At 44.5% G+C, this 26,233-nt stretch overlaps 1 protein-coding gene across 11 annotated transcripts in view; it reads right to left on the reverse strand.

Annotated features, from left to right (window-relative positions):
• Window positions 1-26,233, reverse strand: part of DTX3 (deltex E3 ubiquitin ligase 3) — a 223,453-nt gene that overhangs the window by 186,758 nt on the left and 10,462 nt on the right. Inside the window, exon 2 of one of the 11 annotated variants that reach the window (XM_068267444.1) lies at window positions 13,437-13,600. The exons of 9 other annotated variants lie outside the window; for them this stretch is intronic. The gene's annotated coding sequence lies outside the window, so the exon portion shown is untranslated. Of the gene's footprint in view, window positions 1-12,851; window positions 12,874-13,436; window positions 13,601-26,233 lie in introns of those variants that run through there. One more of the 11 variants, XM_068267447.1, reaches the window with a different exon arrangement.

Here is a 26,233-nt window from a genome sequence, read left to right on the forward strand (position 1 = left end):
CAGTGCCACATTGCAGAGCTGCGTTATTAACGCGCTGCAATGTTAATCCTATTCACAGTGCGACGTTAAAGTCATGTTGAAAGATGTTGCATTGTGGTAACTCACTGCTTGCAGCGCGTTACCTCTAAATGCAGACACGTTGCGACTAACATCGCATTAAAAACGCAACGTCCCACCGTGAATGCACCCTACTTCATTTAAATTAATTTTAAAAAATCCATGACATGGGGAGAATTAAAGGGACACTTAAGCCAAGAATAAAAAAAATCAGTTTTACTCATCTGTGGCTTCTACCAGCCCCCTGCAGTTGTCCCAGGCCCTCGCAGTCACTCACAAATACTCCGGTCCCCCGCCGGCAGCTATTTTCATTCTTACTGACAGGCCCTGACAGAGAGTTGGTGGGCTTTCTGCGCCTGCACAGGCCTGGCCGGGGCAGGGGAAAAAGGGCGCACAGCTCTAGTGGACTAAAAGGGCGCCGCCATAGACTGCAATACAAAATATCGGCTATTGGGCGCCCAACAGGAAAAAAGGGCGCCCGAGAAGTAGCGGTTACAAGGAACATTTTATCAAAAGTTTTCGTTTATACAAAAAGGGTTATAACAAACATCGATTACAAGATCGTTTTGACTGTGTTATACTTATTTTTTCGTTTTGAAATCTCGCTTATAGGCGCTATAACTTATTTTTCCGGTTTTAAATTTCGCTTACAGGACTGTTACAAGTAAATGTTCGTTTACAGTACTATTAACAGATTAAGGTTTATAAGAAATATCGTTTACAAGTTCGTTTACAACTTCGTTTTGATGTTGTGTTATACTTATTTTTTCGTTTTTAAATTTCGTTTATAGGAGCGCTTACAGGACTGTAGTAAATGTTCGTTTACACTACTTTTAACATTTAAAAGTCGTTTACATACGTATAATGCTTAAATAACAATGTATAAATACCGTTTTGAACCTTATACCAATGTATAAATACCGTTTTGAACCTTATTGTATTAGAAATACATCATACTTGGTATTAACTTTGTTTTTTACACTTATAATGCTTATAATATTAACTTATAATATTTAATGTATTACAAATATACAAATTATTGGTTAGGGTTAGGCACTACCAGGAGGGTCTAGGGGTTAGGGATAGGTATAGGGAGGGTTATGTATAGTTACAGTGCAATATACAGCCCTATGGGGTGATTAGGTTGTTAGTTTTAGGCACCACCAGGGGGGGGTCTTAGTTTTAGGCACCACCAGGGGGGGGTCTTAGTTTTAGGCACCACCAGGGGGGGTCTTAGTTTTAGGCACCACCAGGGGGGGTCTTAGTTTTAGGCACCACCAGGGGGGGTCTTAGTTTTAGGCACCACCAGGGGGGGTCTTAGTTTTAGGCACCACCAGGGGGGGGTCTTAGTTTTAGGCACCACCAGGGGGGGGGCCTTAGTTTTAGGCACCACCAGGGGGGGGGTCTTAGTTTTAGGCACCACCAGGGGGGGGGGGGTCTTAGTTTTAGGCACCACCAGGGGGGGTCTTAGTTTTAGGCACCACCAGGGGGGGTCTTAGTTTTAGGCACCACCAGGGGGGGTCTTAGTTTTAGGCACCACCAGGGGGGGTCTTAGTTTTAGGCACCACCAGGGGGGGTCTTAGTTTTAGGCACCACCAGGGGGGTCTTAGTTTTAGGCACCACCAGGGGGGTCTTAGTGTTAGGCACCACCAGGTGGGGTCTTAGTGTTAGGCACCACCAGGGGGGGGGGGGTCTTAGTTTTAGGCACCACCAGGGGGGGTCTTAGTTTTAGGCACCACCAGGGGGGGTCTTAGTTTTAGGCACCACCAGGGGGGGTCTTAGTTTTAGGCACCACCAGGGGGGGTCTTAGTTTTAGGCACCACCAGGGGGGGTCTTAGTTTTAGGCACCACCAGGGGGGGTCTTAGTTTTAGGCACCACCAGGGGGGGTCTTAGTTTTAGGCACCACCAGGGGGGGTCTTAGTTTTAGGCACCACCAGGGGGGGTCTTAGTTTTAGGCACCACCAGGGGGGGGGGTCTTAGTTTTAGGCACCACCAGGGGGGGGGGTCTTAGTTTTAGGCACCACCAGGGGGGGGGTCTTAGTTTTAGGCACCACCAGGGGGGTCTTAGTTTTAGGCACCACCAGGGGGGGTCTTAGGTTTAGGCACCACCAGGGGGGTCTTAGGTTTAGGCACCACCAGGGGGGTCTTAGGTTTAGGCACCACCAGGGGGGTCTGTGTGAGCTTACAGTTAGGTATAATTGCTGTGAAATACCTTTAAAATCTACTATTCTATTACTATGCTTAATAGCAGTGTAAATATCGTTTTTATTATAGACGCTATTTGAAGTTTTAATACGCTATCCGTTTGTTGTTATACACGCCATTTCACGTTTCATTCAACAATACGTTTATGTTATGTACGCGATTTGACGTTTTACTACAGAATACGGTTGTTGTTATAGACGGTATTTTGCCGTTTAATATACGTTCATTACAGCGATACAGCACTATATTTTCGTTTACAACGCAACTAAGGGAAAACATTGTTTTACATTATAACTTATAAATTCGGCTACATCCTGCGCCCTTTTTTCCATGTGCCCTTTTTCAATATACGCGGCCTGGCCATGCGTATGCTTCTTCATGTTCCTATCCTCAATAGCATCCTGCAAAGGCGCAAGACGCTATTACGGAAGGGAACGTGAAGAAAAATAGGCGTGGCCAGGACTGTGGGGCCTGTCAGCGAAAACAAAACTAGCTGGCGGCAGGGGACCGAAGGCTCAGGATGGTTGCAGTGGGCTGGTAGAAGCCCCATAAAAGTAAAACTGATTTTTTATTCCTGGGTTAAGTGTCTTTTTATAGAGAAACTCAGACCAAGAATTGAACTTTATCCCAATCAGTAGCTGATACCCCCTTTTACATGAGAAATCTATTCCTTTTCACAAACAGAGCATCAGGGGGCGCTGTATGACTGATATTGTGGTGAAACCCCTCCCACAAGAAAAGTACGTACTCCAGGCAGTTTCCTGTCTGTGAACCTTGCTGTATTGTGGGAAATGGCTGTTTACAGCTGTTTCCAACTGCCAAAAACCATGCAGCAGCTACATCACCTGCCAGCAGGAAAATGTTCACTGGAGTTCCTCTTTAAGCAAGAAATCTTACCCCCTTCATTATCATACACATCAACTAGATCATAAATTCCCAACAGCTGAGAAATAAACAAGAATGGTGTCTACACTGTGCAGCAAATTACTCATGCAGCAAGATGACGAAAGTTATTGGGGCTAGAGTCACCCATTATTGTGGGTGGACTGATAATTTACATACATGGTTATGCTCAAGCCTAATGACTGATTATTATTTATTAATGCATAAACTGTTTAAGGTTTACTCTAGTTTATTTAGGTCTAATAAATTAAGGTTGCTTAACCACTTCCGGATTCTCGGAGCGTATATACACGCCCCTGAATCCAGAAGTGTATACCATGGAAACGGCCGCTCGTATGAGCGGCCGTTCCATGTCAGTTCCCGGAGGGTGTCTCCGTGAACACCCTGCGAGCCGATCGGCGGCTCGCAGGGTAAATGTAAACACACGGGGAAGATCTTCCCCGGTGTTTACATGTATACGGCGCTGCTGCGCAGCAGCGCCGTAGAGGAGATCGGCGATCCCCGGCCTCTGATTGGCCGGGGATCACCGGCATCTGATAGGCTAAAGCCTATCCCATCAGGCGCAGGACGGATTTCCGTCCTGCGCCGCTCACAGGGGGAGGGAGAGGGAGGGAAGGGGAAGGAGGCCAGGAAGCGCTGCGGAGGGGGGCTTTGAAGAGCCCCCCCCCGCAAGCGCAAGCAGCCGGCGGCAATCAGACCCCCCAGCAGGACATCCGCCTAGTGGGGAAAAAAGGGGGGGGAAGTCTGATCGCCCTGGCTGCTAGCTGATCTGTGCTGTGGGCTGGAGAGCCCACGCTGCACAGATCAGCATAAAATTTCATGGTGTGGAAGTGGTTAAAGTGTATTTAAAATCCCTACAGTTAGGGAAGCTTTCAGTAGTAGTGTGAGCCTGTAAAGGTCTCCTGAGCAGTAGCAGTTTATGCATGGCTTTAGGCTGGGAAATTGGATTACATGCAATAATTCAAAGACCAAACATAGAGTAGAACAAATTAAAGGTCTTTGATAAGTCCGGGAACAGCATAACTTTACATTTATAAGTAGATATTACTAGAACTTAAAAGGATTGTTAAGTCAATTGGTTTGCTTGCTAAATGTATGTCAAAGCAACCTATAAATGAAACTGTGCATTTGCAAGCAAGATAAGGGTCGCCCTTATTAATGATACAATGTGGCAAACAATCACTATGCAGACACATTGCTTAGCCAAACATGTACAGTTCATTGGAGAGGGGAGTAGGGACATTGAGTGGCAGTAAGCAAACAGCTTGCAGCAGCGGGGTTAAGATGAAGAACAATTATTTTATTTACATAGCGCTGAAATCTTCAGCAGCGCTGTACACAGTATATAGTCTTATTACTATCTGTCCCTTCAGAGGCGCTCACCATCTAACCCCCACCATAGTCTAGGGCCAATTTTCGGAGGAAGCCAATTCACTTATCTGAATGTATTTGGGATGTGGGAGGAAAATCGGAGTGCCCAGAGGAAACCTACGCACACACAGGCAGGAGATTTAACCTCCCTGGCGTTCTGGACGAGCTAGGCTCGCTGGGGCGAGTTGAACATTTTTTTTTTTTTTAAACACGCAGCAAGCACTTTGCTTGCTGCGTGCCTTACCCGATAGCCGCCACTCGCCGCAGATCCGCCACGATACAGGGCTCCCCTAGCCGAGACCCCGTGTGCTGCCTGGCCAATCAGTGCCAGGCAGCGCTGAGGGGTGGATCGGGTCTCCCTGTGACGTCACGACGTCGCCGATGACGTCACAACGTTCGTCGCCATGCCAACGGGGGAAGCCCTCAAGGAAATCCCGTTCAGAACGGGATTTCCGGACGGGCCATTGCGCCGGCGGCGATCGGAGGGTATGGAGGGACGCCGCAGGGAGGGGGGATATCATGTAGCTAGCGTTAGGCTAGCTACATGAAAAGAAAAAAAAATGTGCAAAAACCGCCTGCAGCTGCGGGAATCAGAACACCAGGCAGGTTAAACTCTTTGCAGTTAGTGCCCTGCCTGGGATTTAAACTGGGTACCCAGCTCTACAAGGTGAGAGGTGACATGATCAGATGGACATGTGTATGTACAGTGCCAAGCACACAAATGACTATGCTGTGTTCCTTATTTTTCTTTCTGTGCCTGAAAGAGTTAAAAATCAGGTATGCAAGTGACAGTTTCCGTCTGGGTCGGGACTGGGTCGGACGATAGCTCAGCCCTCACCAATAAGGAATTACAGCCATAAAATACTTTTCTGGCAGTAAATCGCATCTGGGAGCAGGAAAGAGATAAAAAAAAAAGTCAACAATTCATAGATTTCAGCTCTGGTATACTTCAATGAAGGGGTAAGGCCCCATTCACACTTAGAAACGCAAAACGCCAGCGGTTCATTCCGGCGTTTTGCAGGAGTGATCTTTCTGCGATTTCATGTGGAAAAATCTGTGAACACTGCGGCGATTTTTCCACGATCGCGTTTAGTGCTTCTATAGCACTGAAACGCAATCGCCTGGAAATCGCCTGAAAATTGTGTTTTTCTGCGATTCTGCCTCCTGGCCGCAATAGCAGCATAGGGGGCGATATACAGGCTGGGAACGCGAACAATCACTCGCGTTCCCATGCCTGTCGGCCGGTGACGGCCAAACCGAAGTGTTTGCCGGCGGGTCCTGGAGCGTCAGAGCGGGGCTGCGAGGGCACCGATCGGCTGCAGGGGGCTGAGGGAAGCCACAGGTGAGTTAATCTCATTTTTTTTTCCAGGCTTTAGGTTCACTTTAAAGATCAACTTACACCCATTTGTGAGAATTTATATCGATCAGGCCCAACAACTTATTAAAAACACTAAATATAATTAAATGCAAAAAAAAAACCAATAAAAAAAAACATTAAGGTTAGTAGGTAGGCAAAACCAAATGGAACCAGATAAAACAAAAATGAAGGTGGGAAAGGAAGGGGGGGGGGGGGGGTAGCAAAAAAGAAAGCGGAAGAAAGAAAGAACGAACGAGCGACAGGTTGGGAATATCACAGGCACATAGATGAAGGACTAAAAGGAGGGGAAACTATCAGAGGATTTAAAAAGGACCGGGAGCCAAGGGCATCATCCATCATTAGGCATAAGGTAACAGTTGGATATGGATCTCTTTTATCTCCAGATCAAAAGATATGCAGACCACTCCATGCACTTCTGTGCTTAGCTGTACAAACCAATGTACGGTGTAGAGACAGGATAAGCAATAATGATGCAGAAGAGAATCATACTAATCACATCAGGTTTGCAGCCCAATGGGTTAATTGCATTAGGCAACTGTCATCTCATTTCTTTCAGTAACTTTAGAAAAGGCCAGCAGTGTGAGGTACCAGAAAAGCAAATACACATGGAAAAGAAATGAAGGACTTAGGCCTGGTGCACACCAGAGGAGTTTTTCTGAGCGTTTTGAGTTTTTAAATCTGCTGCTAATGTTATCCTATGTGTCTGTGCACACTGGAGCAATGAGGTTTTGTAAAAAACCCCATAGCATTACATTGGGAAGAGCTTTTGAAACCTCTCAAAAGCTCTTCCCAATGTAATGCTATGGGGTTTTTTACAAAACCTCATTGCTCCAGTGTGCACAGACACATAGGATAACATTAGCAGCAGATTTAACCACTTCAGGATTCGGCGTACGCTTAACTACGCCCCTGAATCCTGAAGTAGATTGCATGAGCGGCCGTTCCATGTCAGTTCACGGAGCGTGTCTCCGTGAACACCCTGCGAGCCGCCGATCGCGGCTCGCAGGGTAAATGTAAACACACGGGGAAGATCTTCCCCGGTGTTTACATATATACGGCGCTGCTGCGCAGCAGCGCCGTAGAGGAGATCGGCGATCCCCGGCCTCTGATTGGGCGGGGACCGCCGGCACCTGATAGGCTGAAGCCTATCCTATCCGGCGCAGGACGGAATTCCGTCCTGCGCCGCTCACAGAGGGAGAGAGAGGGAGGGAAGGGGAAGGAGGCCAGGAAGCGCTGCGGAGGGGGGCTTTGAAGAGCCCCCCCCGCAAGCGCAAGAAGCCGGCGGCGATCAGACCCCCCCCAGCAGGACATCCCCCTAGTGGGGAAAAAAGGGGGGGGGGGGGGGAAGTCTGATCGCCCTGGCTGCTAGCTGATCGGTGCTGCGGGCTGGAGAGCCCACGCAGCACCGATCAGCAAAACCACCCCCTGGCACAGAAGTGGTTAAAAACTCAAAACGCTCAGAAAAACTCCTCTGGTGTGCACCTGGCCAAAGACCTGATAAACAGGAGAAGAGAAGTCTCTTAACCCAGCCAATGCAAGCAACAGGCTCAGGTTTATGACGCAGTAGAGGTCTTGCAACCACTCTCTGCATTTACAAGAAGACCTACTCTGGCAAATTATGAAAAAGTGTCACTGCTTTTCTCAACCTAAAAAAAGCCAACTGTCTGGTTGAATTGCTTTTTCCTTCAGTAACTGCTGCAGGCGTTTACACACAGGCAGCTGATTTAGGCACAAGGTATAGTGTCAAGTCAGAACACCTGATCTACAGTATACATTAATTCTGGGTCAGTCAGAGAACCCAATTTGAAGTGACCTGAACTCAGAACTTCCTCTCTGCTCTGAAAGATGAGCAACAGCATAATAACATTTAAAGAAAAACATTTCTTTGTTACAGCTGACACAAATCCTGCAATAAATCTGCAGGAAATCACTTGTATGCCAAGTTATGCGGCCTGCAGTGAGGCCTTAAAGCTGCAGTAGCCCAATTTGTGAAAAATGGCCTGGTCTTTAGGGGGGGGTTTAAGCCCGTGGTCCTCAAGAGGTTAAAGGACCACAATCGTGATAAACGGACAAATGTAAAATGTATGTAAACACATACAAACAAGGATTATGTTTCTCACAGAGTAAAAATGAGCCATACATTACTTTTCTTCTATGTTGCTGACACTTACAGCAGTCCCACCCCCCCAAACTACTTATGCTCAGAAATCCAAAGATAAAGGTTAAAGGCAACCTGAAACAAGAGGAATCTGGAAGCTGCCATATTTATTTCCCTTTAAAGTAAATTGCCTGGCAGTACAGCTAATCTCTTTGGCTGCTGTAGTGTCTGAATCACACACCTGACACAAGCATGCAGCTAACTTTGTCTGATTTTTGTCAGAAACATCTGAACTGCAGGCTTGTTCAGGGTCTATGGCTTAACATATTAGAGGCAGAGAATCTGCAGGACTGCCAGAAAACTGGTAATGTTTAAAATAAAATAAATATTTCAGCCTCCATATCCCTCTCACTTCAGGATACCTTTAAGAGAACTTTAAGCACTTCAGGACCGTAGGCTTACACCTCCCTAGTGACCAGGTTATTTTTTACAATTCAGGCCACTGCAGCTTTAAGGGCTCGCTACAGGGCCGTACAACTCAGCACACAAATGATTCTTCCTCCCCCCCCCCTTTCTAAGTTTATTTTTTTTTGTTTATTTGTGCATTTATTTTTTTGTATAAATTTCCCTATTTTTTACTCCCTCCCTCCGCCAGCCAATGACAGCAATCGGCTGTCATAGGCATCAGCCTATGAGAGACGATCGCTCTTGTGCCTCCCCAGGGGACAGCCGAGTGACACAGCTGTCCCCAGTACAGCGCTGCGCTATATTGCAAAGATGTAAATAGACGTCGGTTTCACTGTCTACCCGCCGTCTATTGGCGATCACCGCTGGGAGACTGATGACAGAGCAAAGCTCCGTCATCCAAGCAAGGATGCACGCGCGTTCCCTGCAATCTCCGCTCCCAGGACATAACACCAATTGGCATTACGCAGTCCTGGGGGAGCCGACGCATTCTCGCCAATTGGCGTGAGGTGGTCTTTAGATAGTTAAAGGTGCAAGTTTCTGAGAAGGGAAAGACTGGTCTACCACAAGGCTGAATGTGATACACAAACCTCTACACTTGCCATATACCAGCTTGTTTATTCAGAAGGCACAAGCTGCAATAATTATGTGCAAAATATATTATCTATATTTTACTTTACCATGGTCACATCTGATGGGTTGCCATGGTTACTGCACCTTGCATATCATCTCTGTGCTGCCTTACGAGCAGAGAATAACGTACTGTCCGAGCACATGAGAGAATATGACTCTCCCAGCAGCCTGTAAATAATTTTCTTATCTAGCTCATCTTGCTGGTGTGTGAAGCTCATTACCATAGTTTTCACACTGCCGGGCTGACAAAATAAAATATGTTACAAGGGAAATTGTTTGGAGTTAAAATAAACTGTTCCTGAGGACATTCCAGGGTCGCGGAACAGAATTCAACAGTCTCCACATCCAACAGCTGTTACATGGCCAGGTGTAAAGCTAACGCTATGGAGAAACTTGCAATAACCAACATCCAAAAACACCATTTGTGCTAGTTTTGGTTGCAATCACTGCACAGACAGCAGTCTTTTCTGCTCCATGGAGAGGGGAGGAAGAGCTGGAGGAGCAAGCAAGTTGCAAGATCTACAAAAGAAAACCAGCAGTCAGGCAAGGGTGATCCAATGTCGGATCTCGAGAAACCAATGATGGCAGGGGATACTTGTACTCAGACTTTTGTGCAAGACAATTATGAACAGTCATTTTAGCCAACAAAACGGCATGTGCACAATGGTTTACTGCGAGAAGATGGGCACTAAAGTTGCGCTCCTGTCTAAACACAGCTTTAGAGAGAACGTATGCAGTTCACTGCATCAAAAAGAGGGAACATGCAGTGGGGGGGAAGTGGGGGTTACAGGAGGAACACCAAGAGGAAGAAGAAAGCAGACTCACTACTCTTGCATCAACACAACTAACGTTACATAATTAGTGTTCAGAGAGATTGCCATCAAAATTTTCCATACTCCTGGAAGGAGATGGTTATCTATTTATCTCTCCAGGGGAGTTTGCGTTTAGGTCGCGTTCACAGTGGGACGTTATGGTCGCGCGTTATAAAGTCTTATAACACAGCTTACCGCACTGCAATGCTAATCCTATGGGCCGTTCACAATGCGTTGGTAAAGTCGCATTAAAAAAAATGTTGCGTTGTGGTAACTCACTGCTTACAGTGCGTTACCTCTTAAGGCAGACACGTTGCGACTTTAAGGTCGCATTAAAATGCAACATCCCACTGTGAATACAGCCTTAGCCCACAGGAGTGATCCAACATACACATTTGGCAGTTCTCCATAGCACAAACACGTTTGCTGGATTTATTTAAAGGGAACCTAAACTGAGAGGGATATGGATGTTTCCTTTTAAACAATACCAGTTGCTTGTCAGTCCTGCTGATCTCTTTGGCTGCAATAGTGGTTGAATCACACACCTGAAACCAGCATGCGGCTAATCCAGTCTGACTTCAGTCAGAGCACCTGATCTGCATGCTTGTTCAGGGGCTGTGAATGAAAGTATTAGAAACACGGGATCAGCAGGAGAGTCAGGCAACTGGCATTATTTTAAAAGGAAAAATCCATATCCTTCTCAGTTTAGGTTCCCTTTAAGATGATCTCCCCATTGCCTCATACCACCACACCTCCCGATTCCTAAAACATCTTGCTGAACCTACAACTTGCAGTTTTAACTAGAAAATTGAATAAGCTGAACAACAGAGTCTTAGGGCTCGTTTCCACTATCGCGAATCCGCATGTGTCCAACACATGCGGATTCGCACATGTAATGCAAGTGGATGGGCCTGTTTCCACTGTAGCGTTGTTGAGGTGCGTTTTTTTCAGCGGTAAAAAAACGCTCAAAAGAGTCAACAAATTCGCCTGCGAGTGGAATGCATGCGAATCGCCGCTAATGTATTTAATAGGGAAATCGCATGCGGCTTTGTCATGCGGATTTCCCCGCGATTTCGCATGCGATTTCGCATGAAAGCCAATGGAACTTAACACAGGCAGTGACATGGTTAAATTCGCATGGCTCCTTGCCATGCGAAATCGCATGCGAAATCGCGGGGAAATCCGCATGGGGAAACGCAGCCGCATGCGATTTCTTCAGCGGTGGAATCCAGGCGATTCCGCACCGCTACAGTGGAAACAAGCCCTTACTGACAGAGTGCATCCATACAGCTACTAAAGTCTGGTACACGCTTTCAACTATGATTGGCCAATCCCTGACCAATTTTACCACCTTTGTGTGGTATGAGGGTTTACCTGAACAATCTGCTCATAATATTCAATATCTGATGACCCTCATATTACCTGGAGATTGGTCAATGATTGCCCAATCACAATTAACCACTTTACACCCTAACTACAGTATATTCACGTTGTTGCATGTGGCTCCACACAAAGTGAATATAAGTTACTTTCATTTAATGAGCCCACCGCACATGCTAGCATGCGCCTGGGCTCATTAACCCCCCTCCCCTGACTACACTAAGATCACCTCCCAGGGGTCCCCCAGCCCAATCCCCTGTAATTACCCCCCCCCCCCCCCCCCACACACACACACACACACACCCCATTGCTGGTATCGGACAGCATGAAGGATTACTATGTAACATTCTTAACCTGCACTTGTTCCTGCGGCGATCGCGATTTTCTCCCTGCAATACCACTTTTAGCCTCACTATGCTGAATGGATCAAGTCCCGGCTTGATGATGTCATCAAGCCAGGACCCAATCTGTTCAGCATAGTGAGGCTCACAGCGGTACTGCAGAAAGGATAGCGATCATCGGTGAAACAAAGTCAGGTGAGAGATTGTCACTTGTCATGCTTTCCTGCACCCATCTCTGCAAGGGGAGGGGGGCACCTGGCATTTGGGGGGGGGGGGGTCTTAAAGGGGCCCCTCCTGGCTATCCATGGGGGGGGGGGATTAAAAAGGGCACATACCTGGCTATCCATGGGGAAGGGGGGGGGGTTGGAGTAAAAAGAGAAAAACACATCTGTCCAACTATGGGTGGGGGGAGAGAATAAACTGGCACATTTGGCTAACTGAGGTGTGTGTGTGTGTGTGGGGGGGGGGGGGGGGGGGGTGTTACAGAGGCACATCTGGCTAGCTGGGGAGGGGTACAGAGGCAAATCTGGCCACCTATGTGGGGAGGGAATAAAGGAGCACATCTGGCTACCTAGGAGTGGGGAGATAAGAAAAGAGCCACATAAATTACAGGAAAAACCGAAGACACAAAATGAAAAAATGCACCTTCCTTTATTTTCAAATAATATAATTGTCGCCATACGATGTACTTGGATCATAATTGAAATGTTGTAATAACCAGGACAAACTGGCAAATCAAATGTGTGGGTTTAATCTACAGAAGTGCTTATTTTCAAACTATTATGGCTGAAACCTGAGAAATAATTACTTTTTCTCATGTTTCCCCTTATTCCCTTTAAAATGTATACAAAATAAAATAATTCTTAGCAAAAAGTACCACCCAAAGAAAGCCTAATTGGTGGAGAAAAAAAACAAGGTATAGATCATTTTTGTGAGAAAAGTATCAATAAAGTTATTGGCTAATGAACAGGAGGAGTGTAAAATGCAAAAAATTGCTCTGGTTTTTAAGGGGGAAAACCCTGGGTAGGGAAGTGGTTAAAAGTGTGTGCCAGGCTTAAGTAGTATAAATGGGCTTGGGCGTGGCCAAGATGGCGTGCTGAATAGAAGGGTTTTACGGAGCTCCGCTGCCCAGCTAACTTCATCCGTGACCATCGCCCTAACTACTAGCTGGTTTTCTACTAAAAACACTCTGTCTAAGAGAGCTAACCTTGCTGCGTCACCCTGGATTCTTGGTACGATCCACCGTCTGACAATCTAGGAGCTGGAGACAACTTTCTCCCTAACGCTGCTTCTGCTGCCGGCCCATCCCGCCCGCCACGTTCTCCGCGGAGGTATAATCCATATAACAACATGGGTGGATCTAGGAAACAGCAGAAAGAGAAGGGTGATGGCGACACCAATACAGAATCTAATCCAAACACTGCCATCCCTCTCAAAAATCCAACACGCACCAAACAGCCTGAGACGGATGGGGAGCAGGAGGATTACATGGACGAGACTCCATCTTTACCTACTACAGCCGAGCTGTTGGAAGCCATCCGTACGTGCCAATCCACCTTGCTCCTTAAGATAGACCACATCGAAAGCAAATTTACCCTGCTGCGACAAGATCTGGTCAACATTAAGGAGAGAACGACTGAGTTGGAACGCCGTACATCTGCTGTGGAGGATCGTGTCCAGCTTCATGGAGCGGCCATCCCCCCTATGCAGAAGCGCCTTACACAACTAGAAAACAGAGCAGTCGACGCCGAGAATAGGAATAGACGTAATAACCTTTGTCTGGTAGGCTTACCTGAAGGATCTGAGGGAAGAGACGTTCCAGATTACATGGAGAAGCTTCTGAAACAACTGCTCCCGGAGAAGGCGTTTTCACCCTTCTTTGTGATAGAAAGGGCCCACCGGGTCCCGGCTCGTATGGGTCCCCCTGGCTCGCCTCCCAGACCGATAGTCCTTCGTCTGTTGAATTTTAAAGACAGAGACGCCATCCTGTCAGCTACCAGAGAAATGGAGGATCTAATGTATGAAAATACTCGCCTAATGATCTTTCCTGATTATACTATGGAGACGCAGAAGTTACGCCGTACCTTCCAGCATGCTAAAGCCAAGCTTAGGGAGAAGCAAATTAAATACTCTATGCTGTTCCCGGCCAAACTCAAAGTGCAGGACGGAGAAACCTTCCGCTTCTTTGACAAGCCAGAAGATGTTATAACCTGGCTGGAAACACTCCCTGCTCGGAACGGATAAGTATTCCTCCTCTTTTCTGCTTTCATCACTGTTTATGTAGCGCTTTTCTACCTACGGCACCTGAGATACGGCCAACTTACTCTTCATGCATAAAATGCCTCGCAGCCAGAGCCACATGAGGCTCCCACTGGCACTACGGGATAACTATGAGTAAGTCTTCCGTTTTTTGTTTTTTTTATCTAGTTAACTTGGCTGTTGGAGCCTCTGTTTTTCCTTCATTGACAATTAAGCTTCATGTTTAAATGTTCCCTTAATGAGCGGACACTGCTCGGATTTATTGTTAACTGCTTTGTACAAAATGGCGCCTGCTTCTCCTGATCGCTGAACTATGCAGTCGGCGGGAAATCTGCCCGCGCCTTCCAACTGTTCATCAGGCTGGATCTAACACTATGCAAACTCTTACGGGAACTGAACTATATGATCCTCTCCTCTTCCTATGACTAAACTCCCCTGTTTGTTTCGGAGAGGGGCTTTCTGATGCATGTAGTTTGTGTTCATATGTTATATACTGGTCCCGCTTCTGGGGCTATTCTGTACTAATATATATTTTTTTATCCTAGCTATCCCTGCCTGCGACATCAGCTGAGGCGTTTTGACTCTCGGCAGCGCCCTATAGTCACAGTACACGTTATACTACTTTTGCATGTATACTGCCATTCTCTATTGTCATGTATAAGGTATCATTGAGGGCGCTCACCCGGATGTTGATATGTATGAGCAGTTGCAAATTTTGCTAAATGTGTTCTACATATACCTCGTTAGACAAGTTTGATCTTATGTTTGGATTGCAGACCGCATGTAGATTTAGGGTCTAAAGAACTCCACTAGAGGGCGTTTGAAGCTCGGAAATGGCAAATGTACACTCAATATGCAGCCTCCTCGTGAGTGTGTAACCCCTCCTTCCTCACTGCCTCCCCGCTTCCCCACCCCCCTTGTCCAGGTACAACCATGCTGCGTATCAGATAATGACATTGCTGTCAAGGCAGCCTAATGCTCCCTATACAAATAACTGATCAGTTTTATATATTTCATGTTGGAATGTTATTCGTGATATCTATACTATGTATATATTGAAGGGCTACGCATTTATAGTCACCTCGCCCGGTGGCCAGCCATACTGTAGTCTCGTATATATAGACGTGACCCTAAATGATCACGCTCCCTCAGATGTTTCCCTGGGAACGCTAAGACTGATTGGCAAGGCTAGGAAATACAAAGGCTAGTAACCTGTTTAATTTGTACGGAATGCGGAGAAGTGACAAACAGACATAACCTTAGTTGCAGTTATAAACAGGGCGCTGACATCGGTGGTGACAATGATTGTATACACATTTTTATAAGCAGTAAGCCTTCTTCACCAATACTCTGACAATCCTTACTCTAACCCTACCTGCAATATATATAATGTATTGGTACAATCATTACACAGCCACAAATCATTTATGCTATATCTTTATAAATTGTAATTGACCTAATAGGTCTATGCTATAGGAAACCCTGAGCGATGCTCCCACAAGCTGTTTACCTCCTGCTGTAAGATTGTTGTCACCGCAGATGTGTGCTCCCTTTACTGGTACGTGCTTACAATGATATATATTTCATATTGGAATGTGCTCTATATAAATGTATACTGTGTATGCGGGGTATTGCGGTGTCTATCTATGTGGGCACCTGTGCACTGGATTAACCAGTCATCCCTGTTCCGTTAACAACCCTTTGATCATAGATAGTTGCAATTACCCTCCTTATTAACACAGCACGGTGCTGCATAAGTGAATATATATATATATAGATAGGTCCATATGTCTGTATATGGGGTAGTGAGACTGTACATCCTAAACTTTTACAGTCATACTTATGAAGAGGCTCTCCCTGGGGCCCAATATACTGAGCCCGGAAACCGGTAACCCTCCTGCAGGAATCTCTCTATGATGTCCTAAAAGATAACCCCCTCATGTCTATGATATAAGCTAAGGACTGATAGGCACTAATTATTCAGTTATTCTTCACCCTCCACTCAGCATGCTGTACCACTCCACCTTCCCTTCCCCCTCCCCCCCCCCCTCTTCCTCACACACTCTCATCGTCATAGTACAATGACATAGAGATATTTTATCTCATCCAAGTGCTGGTGTCGCACTGGTTTTTGCGTTTGCAAGATGTTGCTCTATTATATTTTATGTTTATATCGTTATTAGTTTAAGATGGTTGTTACCCCCATGTTTTATGGGAGCAGTTGGGCGGCGGAGCCCACTCTTGGCCTCCCCTTCACTACAGAGACATCTCGCAGTAGTCTAGTTGAGGGTGTCTCTGTGACTTCAGTTTAGTTAGGGTGTAGACACCTAAAGCGTCATTTGATGTATGGTGTAGGGTGGGGGGGTTGGAATAAAGACTCTATGGGCTTGATTCACAAAAGAGTGCTAACTGTTAGCACGGCCGTTTTTCGCGCGAATTTTCGCATTGCGCGCGATCACGAATTTTCGCGCTAAACGATAACGTTTTCGCGCGCAAACGCGAATTTTCGCGCGAAAACGATATCGATTTCGCGGTAAAATTCGCGTTAGCGCGCGAAAACGTTATCGTTTCACGTGAAAATTCGCGATCGCGCGCAATGCGAAAATTCGCGCGAAAACGGCCGTGCTAACAGTTAGCAACCTTTTGTGAATCAAGCCCTATCACTTGTATGTGTTATATGTTCTATTGCTCTCCCTTAGTGGCAATGCACTTCGGCATTGTATGTATGCTGTCTTCTGAGTTTTCTCCTCGCTCTTCTTTCTTTTCTTCCTTGTCTTTTCTTTCACTTCTCCTTCTCCTCCTCTTCTCTCCGGTGCCTCCTTCATCAGATGGAATAAACCTGCAGTTGTTTTTATACTTATGCAACCATGACAACACTTAATTGTTTGTCCTGGAATGTGAGAGGCCTGGGCTCTAAGATAAAACGGTCCTTAGTCTTTAATTATCTCAAAAAGTACAATCCACACATTTGTATCCTTCTAGAGACCCACCTAATTGGTAATAAGGTCATGGCACTTAAGAGACCTTGGGTACACCACCATTTCCATGCCACGTTCTCCACGTACTCTAGAGGTGTTTCGATACTTCTGCATAAATCCCTTCCAATAACAATACTAAATTCTATCACAGATGACAAGGGTCGATTTGTACTATTGCATTTTCAACTATATGGAATTAACTATATTTTAATAGGCTTGTACCTTCCTCCCCCAGCGGACAAACAAATACTATATAATATTCTTCTCAAAATTGCAACCTGGCATTGTGATAAATTATTGATAATGGGGGATTTCAACATGGTGTTAGACCCATCTAAAGACAGATCAACCTCTAACCCACGAGATAATAAGGATCTAGCGATTTGGGCGGAGGGCCATCAGTTTCATGATCTGTGGCGGTGGAAATATCCAACCCTTTCTAACTTTACCTGCTACTCGGCCGCGCACAGATCAATGTCCAGGATAGACATGGCCTTCGGATCACCTGAAATATTACCATATGTGCAAGCGGTGGAAATATGCCCCCTAGGTATCTCTGATCATTCCCCCATACTTGTCACCCTACAGTCGCATGCAACCCCTAGAGATAGACTCTGGCGCGTGTCTAGATATTATATTCAGGATCCTAATATACAAAAAACTATTAGTCAACAAATAGCAGAGTACTGGGAGCAGAATAAAGACTCAGCGTCGGAGGCTATTCTGTGGGATGCTGGGAAAGCTGTGGTTAGGGGTTGCTTTATGTCTGCAATTAAAAAACACAAAGCTGACTCCAGGAAACACCTATCTGATCTTGAGTCAAAAACCTCCAAACATGAACAGATCTTTAACCAAACACGTACGATGGAGGCCTGGCGCGCCTGGCAGTGTGCTCTTAGACAGTGGAAGTTGGCTGTAGTCGATAGCACTAAGAATGCAATTCTTTGTCAATCTCAAAGAATCTTTGAATATGGGGACAAGAACAGCCGGCTTCTAGCCTGGCTGGCTAAAGACAATAATGGTGCTCCCGCGATTCCTACCATAATGAACGACAGAGGAGAGTCCTTAGTAGACCCAGAGGAGATCAATAAAACCTTTGTTTCCTTCTACAAAAATCTGTACTCCACTAAAGTAGATTACAATATCACTTGCTTAGTAGAATATCTCCATACTATTGACCTTCCTTCCTTATCAGAAGAAAGCACTGAAATGCTAAATGCCAGTATTAAATCAGAAGAGGTTCAAGAGGCCATATTTGAACTAAAACCAAATAAAACCCCAGGTCCTGATGGCCTTCCCGCTGAATACTTCCAAACATTTTCTGGCCAAATAGTGGACAAACTTTGCTCTCTCTTCAATAAAGTGCTGGAAGGCGAACCATTACCCCCCACCTTTAGTGAAGCTATTATAATTGTCATACTAAAACCTAATAAACCCCCGGAGCAATGCGGCTCATATAGACCGATCTCACTTCTAAATGCTGATGCCAAAATATTAGCTAAAATCCTAGCAAATAGACTTAAAAAAGTCATTACAGAATTAATACACTGTGATCAAACCGGATTTATGCCAGGCCGTAGTACTGATATCAATCTTAGAAGGCTTTTTACTAATATTTCTATTCCTCCTCAAGACTCTGAGAAACGCACGGTGGCCTCTCTTGACACAGAGAAGGCCTTCGACTCAATTGAATGGCACTACCTATGGCACCTCCTACAATTATATGGTCTAGGTAATAATTTTGCTTCTTGGGTCCAAGCCCTATATAGTACCCCAGTTGCTCGAATTAAAACGGGAAATAATATATCACATCCATTTCCGCTGTCGAGGGGCACACGTCAGGGCTGCCCACTGTCACCATACCTATTTGCTCTTGCCATCGAGCCATTAGCAATACAAGTGCGAGAGGCCGAGAATATTAAAGGAATACAGGTGGGTTCTTTAACAGAAAAAGTATCTATGTATGCGGACGACACGCTGCTTTATTTGGGTGATCCGGAGGCCTCTCTGTCGGAGGCATTAACTCTTATCTCTACCTTTGGTCGATACTCCGGTCTCAAGGTTAATTGGGACAAGTCGGTTCTTATGCCGCTAGACCACTTTGACACCTCTAAATACCACTCTGTTTTGAAATGGGTTACTTAGTTTAAGTATCTAGGAATTAACGTAACTAATACTACAGCAGATTTCCACCGCCTCAATATCCAACCTGTAGTTGAGATTCTTAAAACCAAAATAACAATATGGAAAGCGTTGCCTCTAACTCTTATAGGCAGAGTAAGTATTTTTAAAATGGTCCTTTTGCCCAAGTTTTTATATCTCTTCAGGCAGACTCCGATTATCATTCCAAAGACCTTTTTTAAAAGGGTACATTCGTTGCTCTCCGGTTTCCTTTGGGGCGATCAGGTTCCGAAGGTGGGTCTTCCTACTCTACAACTACCTACGGATCAGGGAGGGTTGGCTTTACCTGACCTCTATTTGTACTACTGCGCGGCGGTTCTAGTGTCTGTGAGATGGTGGTTCTCTCAGGACAAATTTAACGCTGCAGTTGCAGTTGAGGCAGCGAGACTGGGATCGTACGAAAGATTAACGTTGCTGCCGTTCCGGGGTACCAGATCTGATGATAGGTGTACTACCCCTATGGCTACTACGGTTAAAGTCTGGAAAGACATGGTTAAATTTACTGGTGACAGTGATAAATTGTCGCCATTTACCCCCTTATGGGGAAACCCATTGCTTCCTCACTTCTCACAGATACCGGACCCAGCCCTTTGGGCCCGTTATGATATTAAAGCAATCCACCACATAACCAACAATGATGGTCTCCTCTCCTTTAATACCCTGAAATCCAAATATAGCCTCCCCAACAAAATGTTCTTTAGATACCTGCAATTACGGCACGCATACAATGCGCAATTCGCACATATCCCCCCAATTTTAGTGTCCCCTGAACTAGAGAAAACATTCATGGTAGCGGAATTGGATAAACCACTGTCAGTAATATACTTCACGCTCATGAATGCCAACACTCATAGTCTAACTAGATGTAAATCCCGTTGGAATGAAGACATTACAGGGCTGGATGATGCAGACTGGCAGGAGATTTTGGAGGAATTTGTTAAACTACCTATCTCAGCAAAAGAACGGCTCATCCAGTTTAAGTTTCTGCACAGAACGTACCTAACACCCCTTCGTATGAGCAAAATTTCTAACACAAATAGCCCCAACTGCCCACGGTGCATAGTTAACCAAGGGTCCTTTTTCCATATGTTCTGGGAGTGCCCCAAGGTAAATAAATTCTGGCAACAGATCATCTCAATAATTGAAGAAATCTTAGATACGCATTTGCTGCTCTCTCCTAGGCTAGCTCTGTTGGGCCTCCTAGATGGCACGCCTGCAAATAAACACGCCCAATACCTCGTCAAAATCGTATGCTTTTACGCTCGTAAAGAGATATTGAGAACATGGAAATCAGATAAACCACCTTCCTTTAACTTTTGGAAAAGAACTATTAATAAAACTTTACCTCTATACCGCTTAACTTATAAGAGCAGAAACTGCCCCAAACGCTTTGATAAAATCTGGGCCCCATGGTACAACAACGTAGACGCCCTTCCTACTGGTCCTGAGGATTGACCTTAACCCCACTTACCTTCTCACACGTTTATACAATGTTTTGTGATACTGTATGGTCATAGGTGATGTATGAACAGACTAGGTGGTGGAGGCACTGGAGAATCTCTTACTTTACCTTTCTCTTTCCTATACCTTCCTTCCTTCCTTTCTTCACCTTCTTTCTATCCCTGCCTTTCCTCTAAGATCAACACAGGGATTTATTACTTAGCCAACACTGCTGCTGCCGGACTAATTTGACTCCCTTATGTACTTAAAGTTTAGAATCCTTATGGATATGATCTCCAACCAAGTATATATGTATGTATGATTTCATGTCCATGATATCCTGCTCCTGTATTCCAATAATGACTTGCTTAATATGTTTAAACATATATATGCACTGTTACGTATATGGAGACCTCTGGTCCTGTGTTACCAGGGCCCTGGTTGATCACTTTTTCTGTACTCTTGTTTGTAATGCTTATGTTCACTAAAGCAATAAAATTGAATTGTTAAAAAAAAAAAAAAAATAAATGGGCTTGATCACCTCAGCAATAAAGAAATTAATTTAGAGTATATTTCTCAGGACATCATACTACATATCTGTATATTAATTATTTTCTTTGGGATGAAATTTAATGATCCCAATGTCAGTTTAAAAAAACACCTAAATTCTTTAAAACCACTTTGCAGAATAATTATCTATCTGTAATATATTATCTAGACAATGTCTGCTCATTAATTATAACATTGTCTATATGTTGCTGCAGCTTAATTTTGTTTATCCACTGTAATTTCTAAAAGAAAAAGGCTTTAACACAATTTAGTACTATATTTCAGCAATATAGAGTTAGGATCACTCACTAGGGTAGTCAAACCAGCAGTCAACTCACTGCCCATTCAATTCTATGGGCCTGTTCAGTACTAATCACATTATTCTACCTTGCTGCATGCAGGTTTTATATTAAAGTTTATGTTTCCGTTGCAGTTCATACACATTATAATGCGTGCATTATGTAACTGACCGCTGTGAACCTAGCCTCAAATAATAATTGCGTGATAACTTCTTTGCAGGACCTGCATTTTTTTTCTTATGGTTGTGGCATTTGTCGCCATCTCTCACTATTCTACTCTCTAGTCTATTAAATTGGTTCCTAGGAACATTGTCTTTGATTTGATCAAGGATGAAAGACTGTATATTCCAACATAGACTTGCGGTCAGCGGTTTTAACAGAGGTCTGTTGTCACCAAGTTTTAGTTTACTAATATTGTTAATTTTTATTCAGGTGCTATTGGTCATTTTTCTTTCTAGATGGGAGATTAACGTCTTCACTTGCAGCTTTGTATGATATCGTAATGTTATTTTATACAATGAATTAACTGGGGTAATGCATTTAGTATTTTTCCAGTTAGGGGAGAGATATGGCCACATTGTGCATGCCTGATCTTTATGGATACAGGTAAGTACTGAGAAATATACTTTATAGCTGTGATTTATTATTATTAATTTATATATGCCGTGAGCCTGGTGACAGTGACCGAGGCGTTTAACTCAGGGCTGTGGAGTCGGTGTCAGAGTCGAGGAGATGGAGCCATTTTGGGTACCTGGAGTTGGTGTCGGTGGTTTCATAAACTGAGGAGAAGGGAGTCGCATGATTTTTGTACCAAATCCACAGCCCTGGTTTTACTGTATATGTGGTTTATTGTTCTTTAAATCAGGCAGGTGTTACTATGTTGATAGTTTATAATACGAGGATACACACACACACACACACACACACACACACACACACACACACACACACACACACACACACACACACACAGTGAACTAGATTTTGCACATTAGCCATGTGAGCTGGAATTGCATATCAACGATAACATTCAGATTCATTTGGGGCCAATCATAAGTGCCCACTTTTTGCGTGGCCACTGTTTCTGTACATGTGTGGTTCTGACAGTATGGTAGTAAAGCAATACTGAAGCGTTTCAAAAGAGTTGTCCAGTGCTGCAAAATATTCGTGTGTGTCACTCCCACCACCAGCACCATATGGAGAGCGACTCGCCAATTTAGTTGGACCACAGATTATAATGGTCAAATGCGCATGCGGGGCATTCAGGCTCCCCTCGCCTATAAGCAATACTCCGCCCTTGCTGCAGTCACCACCAATCGTTGCGTTTCCAAAAACAGCTCCAACACATACAGTTTTCCTCAAGATAAAATGGCGAGAAACTCACATAGCGCAACACTGTATAAAATCACATCTATTTATTCCTGTTGTGCACTTACAAGTCTGCGGTTAGGTTAGCACATAGAGTTTTCCCACGGGCTCTCCCCCGCTCGGCCTCCCGGTATGGCCGAATGGAATCCTTAATCCTGCTTGTTAGGGTCAGCCCTGGCCTCCCACCGTCTGCTTTAAAGTTCAGAAGACGCCGTCTGCAGATCCGCCCTGGGCGATTTACTGATATTTGGCAGATCCAAGTAACTGCCAGGGTATCAGAAAGTTTTTAAATACATGTTAATGTATGGTGATTTTATGTGGTGACATAAACTACTCAAACCCATAAAATTTGGATCCTGTGGATCAGTGACTTCTTGAGTGCAGGGCTCAAAACAGCCTTTTGGCTGTAATTGTATGAATACTGAAGCGTTGCATAAAAAGAAAAAAAAAAATACTCACCTAAGGCTCTGGGTCCCACCCCATTGCTTTTTTGACTGATTTTTTTTTTAAAGCTAGGATTACAATAAAGTGCTTTTAATAACTTGACTGTGCACTGAGGAATTTTATTCTACCCCTGGAGGTACAAGGGATTTTTTGGTCAAAGATTTATTTTTTTCTTATATCATTATTGCCATAGGAATGCTTTCGCATCTCTAGATAATCTTTAAGGTCTTGTTCACATTAGGAATCGCCAGCTCAATCGCAATCGATGATCGCTTTTGTATGTGCTTTTGAAAGCACTTTTCCGATCGCTTTCTGGGCGATTTTTAGAAGCACTTTTCTAAGCGCTTTTGTTAGGCAATTAGTATGGGTTTTTTTTTTTTAAAGAAAAAAAAACCCAGGAAGTGAACTCTTTGACTTGGAACTAAATTACTTTAATGTTCTTTGGGGTTGATTCACTATAACAAATAGCATGCCTTATCAGAGTTAACATGCTTTATCAGGGTTAATGTGCCTTATCAGAGTAGCATAGTGAGCGCTACCAACTTATGCCTGCTAATTGGCAATGATGAGAGTTCCACTCATCCTGCCCTGAGCCCCTGCGGGGCCAATCACTTTAAAGGACATTATCCCCACACTTTGATTGGCCCAATAGGCTGCCTGTCACTTGACAGGAAACTTGACAGGCAGCCTATTGGGCCAATACAAAAATAGCTCACAACACCCCCAGAGCCCCAGATTACTCCTTATAAATTTATTTTTGCTGAAAGTCCATCACAGACATTCACAAACCCAAGGCTATGAATTGCAGCCAATAAAGAAACTACAACTTAAGGTATAGTTACAATCTTAACCACCCTGGCGTTCTATTAAGATCGCCAGGGCAGCTGCATGAGGGTTTTTTTTAAATTAAAAAAAAAACTATTTCATGCAGCCAACTGAAAGTTGGCTGCATGAAAGCCCACTAGATGGTGCTCCGGAGGCGTTCTTCTGATCGCCTCCGGCGGCCAAAAGTAACACGGAAGGCCGCAATGAGCGGCCTTCCGTGTTTTGTTTACTACGTCGCCATGGCGGCGAGCGGAGTGACGTCATGGACGTCAGCCGACGTCCTGACGTCTGCCGCCTCCGATCCAGCCCTTAGCGCTGGCCAGAACTATTTGTTCCGGCTGCGCAGGGCTCAGGCGGCTGGGGGGACCCTCTTTCGCCGCTGCTCGCGGCGGATCGCCGCAGAGCGGCGGCGATCGGGCAGCACACGCGGCTGGCAAAGTGCCGGCTGCGTGTGCTGCTCTTTATTTGATCAAAATCGGCCCAGCAGGGCCTGAGCGGCACCCTCTGGCGGTAATGGACGAGCTGAGCTCGTCCATACCGCTAAGGTGGTTAATATGCAATGGATTATTGCCTTTTAGATGTCGATCCAGGCAGAGTTTCCATGCATGCGATTCTTATCGGTTTCCCCATGTGCAAAATTTGTATGCGATATTAACGCACATTCAAATCAATTTTGAATTTGGGCACATGCGTGTTGGTAATACGCTTTATCCTTTTATACAAATCTATTTTTAAATTCAAACAACTTTATTTTACAAAAAATTCAGTTTTGCTTTAATATTGAGATCATCACAGAGCCAAGGTGGGATGGCTTAAAGTGGAATATAACCCTGCATTTCATCTTTGCTCTAACACATTATTTACAGCATATTATATGCAACCAGCATTTTTTTTACTAGACCAGCATTGGAGCTTGAAAGTTCAGTTCAGTGAAATGTGGACGCATCCGAACTTTAGATAATGTTATCTTGTGTTTACTTAAATGTATCAAGTGAGGAATGTGACACACTCTCTGACTGTGGAGAAGCAGCTCCATACAGACAGAGTCAAAGCATGTCTGCCTTCAATACATAATGAATAAAACCAGTTATTAATAAAATGGAAAGTCAGCTCACAAAGCAAAAAAAAAAAACTGTACTTTTTGGGAACCTAACACTTCTAAATGAATAACAATACTTATGCACAAATGCAAATATGATAACCGTATGGCATATAAAAAGTAGAAAAACATTTTTATTGAATATTATGTCAGGGTTTTAAACCGCTTTAAAGAGGCTACTGTTTAGCTTTTTGGGAAGGGCTGCTGCTTTTGTACTGCATCATTCTGCTGGTAGGAACGGAAGACAGATCAGATTAATTCTCTCTGTAGACTGCAGCCTATAGCAAGGACAGTCTGAGTCAGAAAGTTGTCTATGTCCAAGTTTCTTAACAGGTACTTTTAACCCTGCCCAATCCTGTGTCAGACCATATTCGACATTGCCCCTTTACAGTATAGGCCCAATGTTGGACATAGTCTGACAGGAAAAATGGCTGACACTAGGAGGTGCTGGATAAAATCCATTAGAGCGTCAGGCCCTTTAAATCAAAATGTCGCTGGCCTCACACAGCTCCGCTGCTCCACGTAGTATCAATAATAATTTACAGAATTTGGAGTCTGAATAGTTTGTCTCTCCTCAGCATGTCAGCATAAAGAGCTAAAAATCAGATAATAGAAGTTATTAATCTTTGCTTTGTTCATAGACGGTTCACTGAAATCTAGCACTCCATCCTAGCATAAACATGTAGTGGTAATAACACCTAATTAGTTGTTCATTTTAGGGACACGGTTTGGACTGATGAGATAATGTAAAACACTTGTATTCAGAGTTCAAATTATGTGAAAGCTTTTGTCTTGTACAAAGAGTACTTTAATATTATGCTCCAATTACATTGGAGCATAAGAGTGGCAAAATGTTAAAATTTTCATTACAGTGGTTATCCACCGACTACGCAACTGAAATGCAAAAATGATCAATCCTCTGATGAAAGCATGAGAAGAAAAAAAAAGGGGATTGTTGTGTAATGTAAACCGCAAAAATTAGTTTTTAAAGAATCTGAAGTATCTGAAATTGTAATACTGTCGTTTTTTTTCCCCAGAACGGCTTTCAAGCGCTCCTTAAGGGCCCATTCACACTAGAAGTGCTTTTCTGAGCGTTTGGTGATCGATTAGCTGTGATTTTCACGTACGCAATCGTGAAATCACAGCA

The sequence above is a fragment of the Hyperolius riggenbachi genome, chromosome 2 (genome assembly GCF_040937935.1).
Source record: "Hyperolius riggenbachi isolate aHypRig1 chromosome 2, aHypRig1.pri, whole genome shotgun sequence".
NCBI lineage: Eukaryota > Metazoa > Chordata > Amphibia > Anura > Hyperoliidae > Hyperolius > Hyperolius riggenbachi.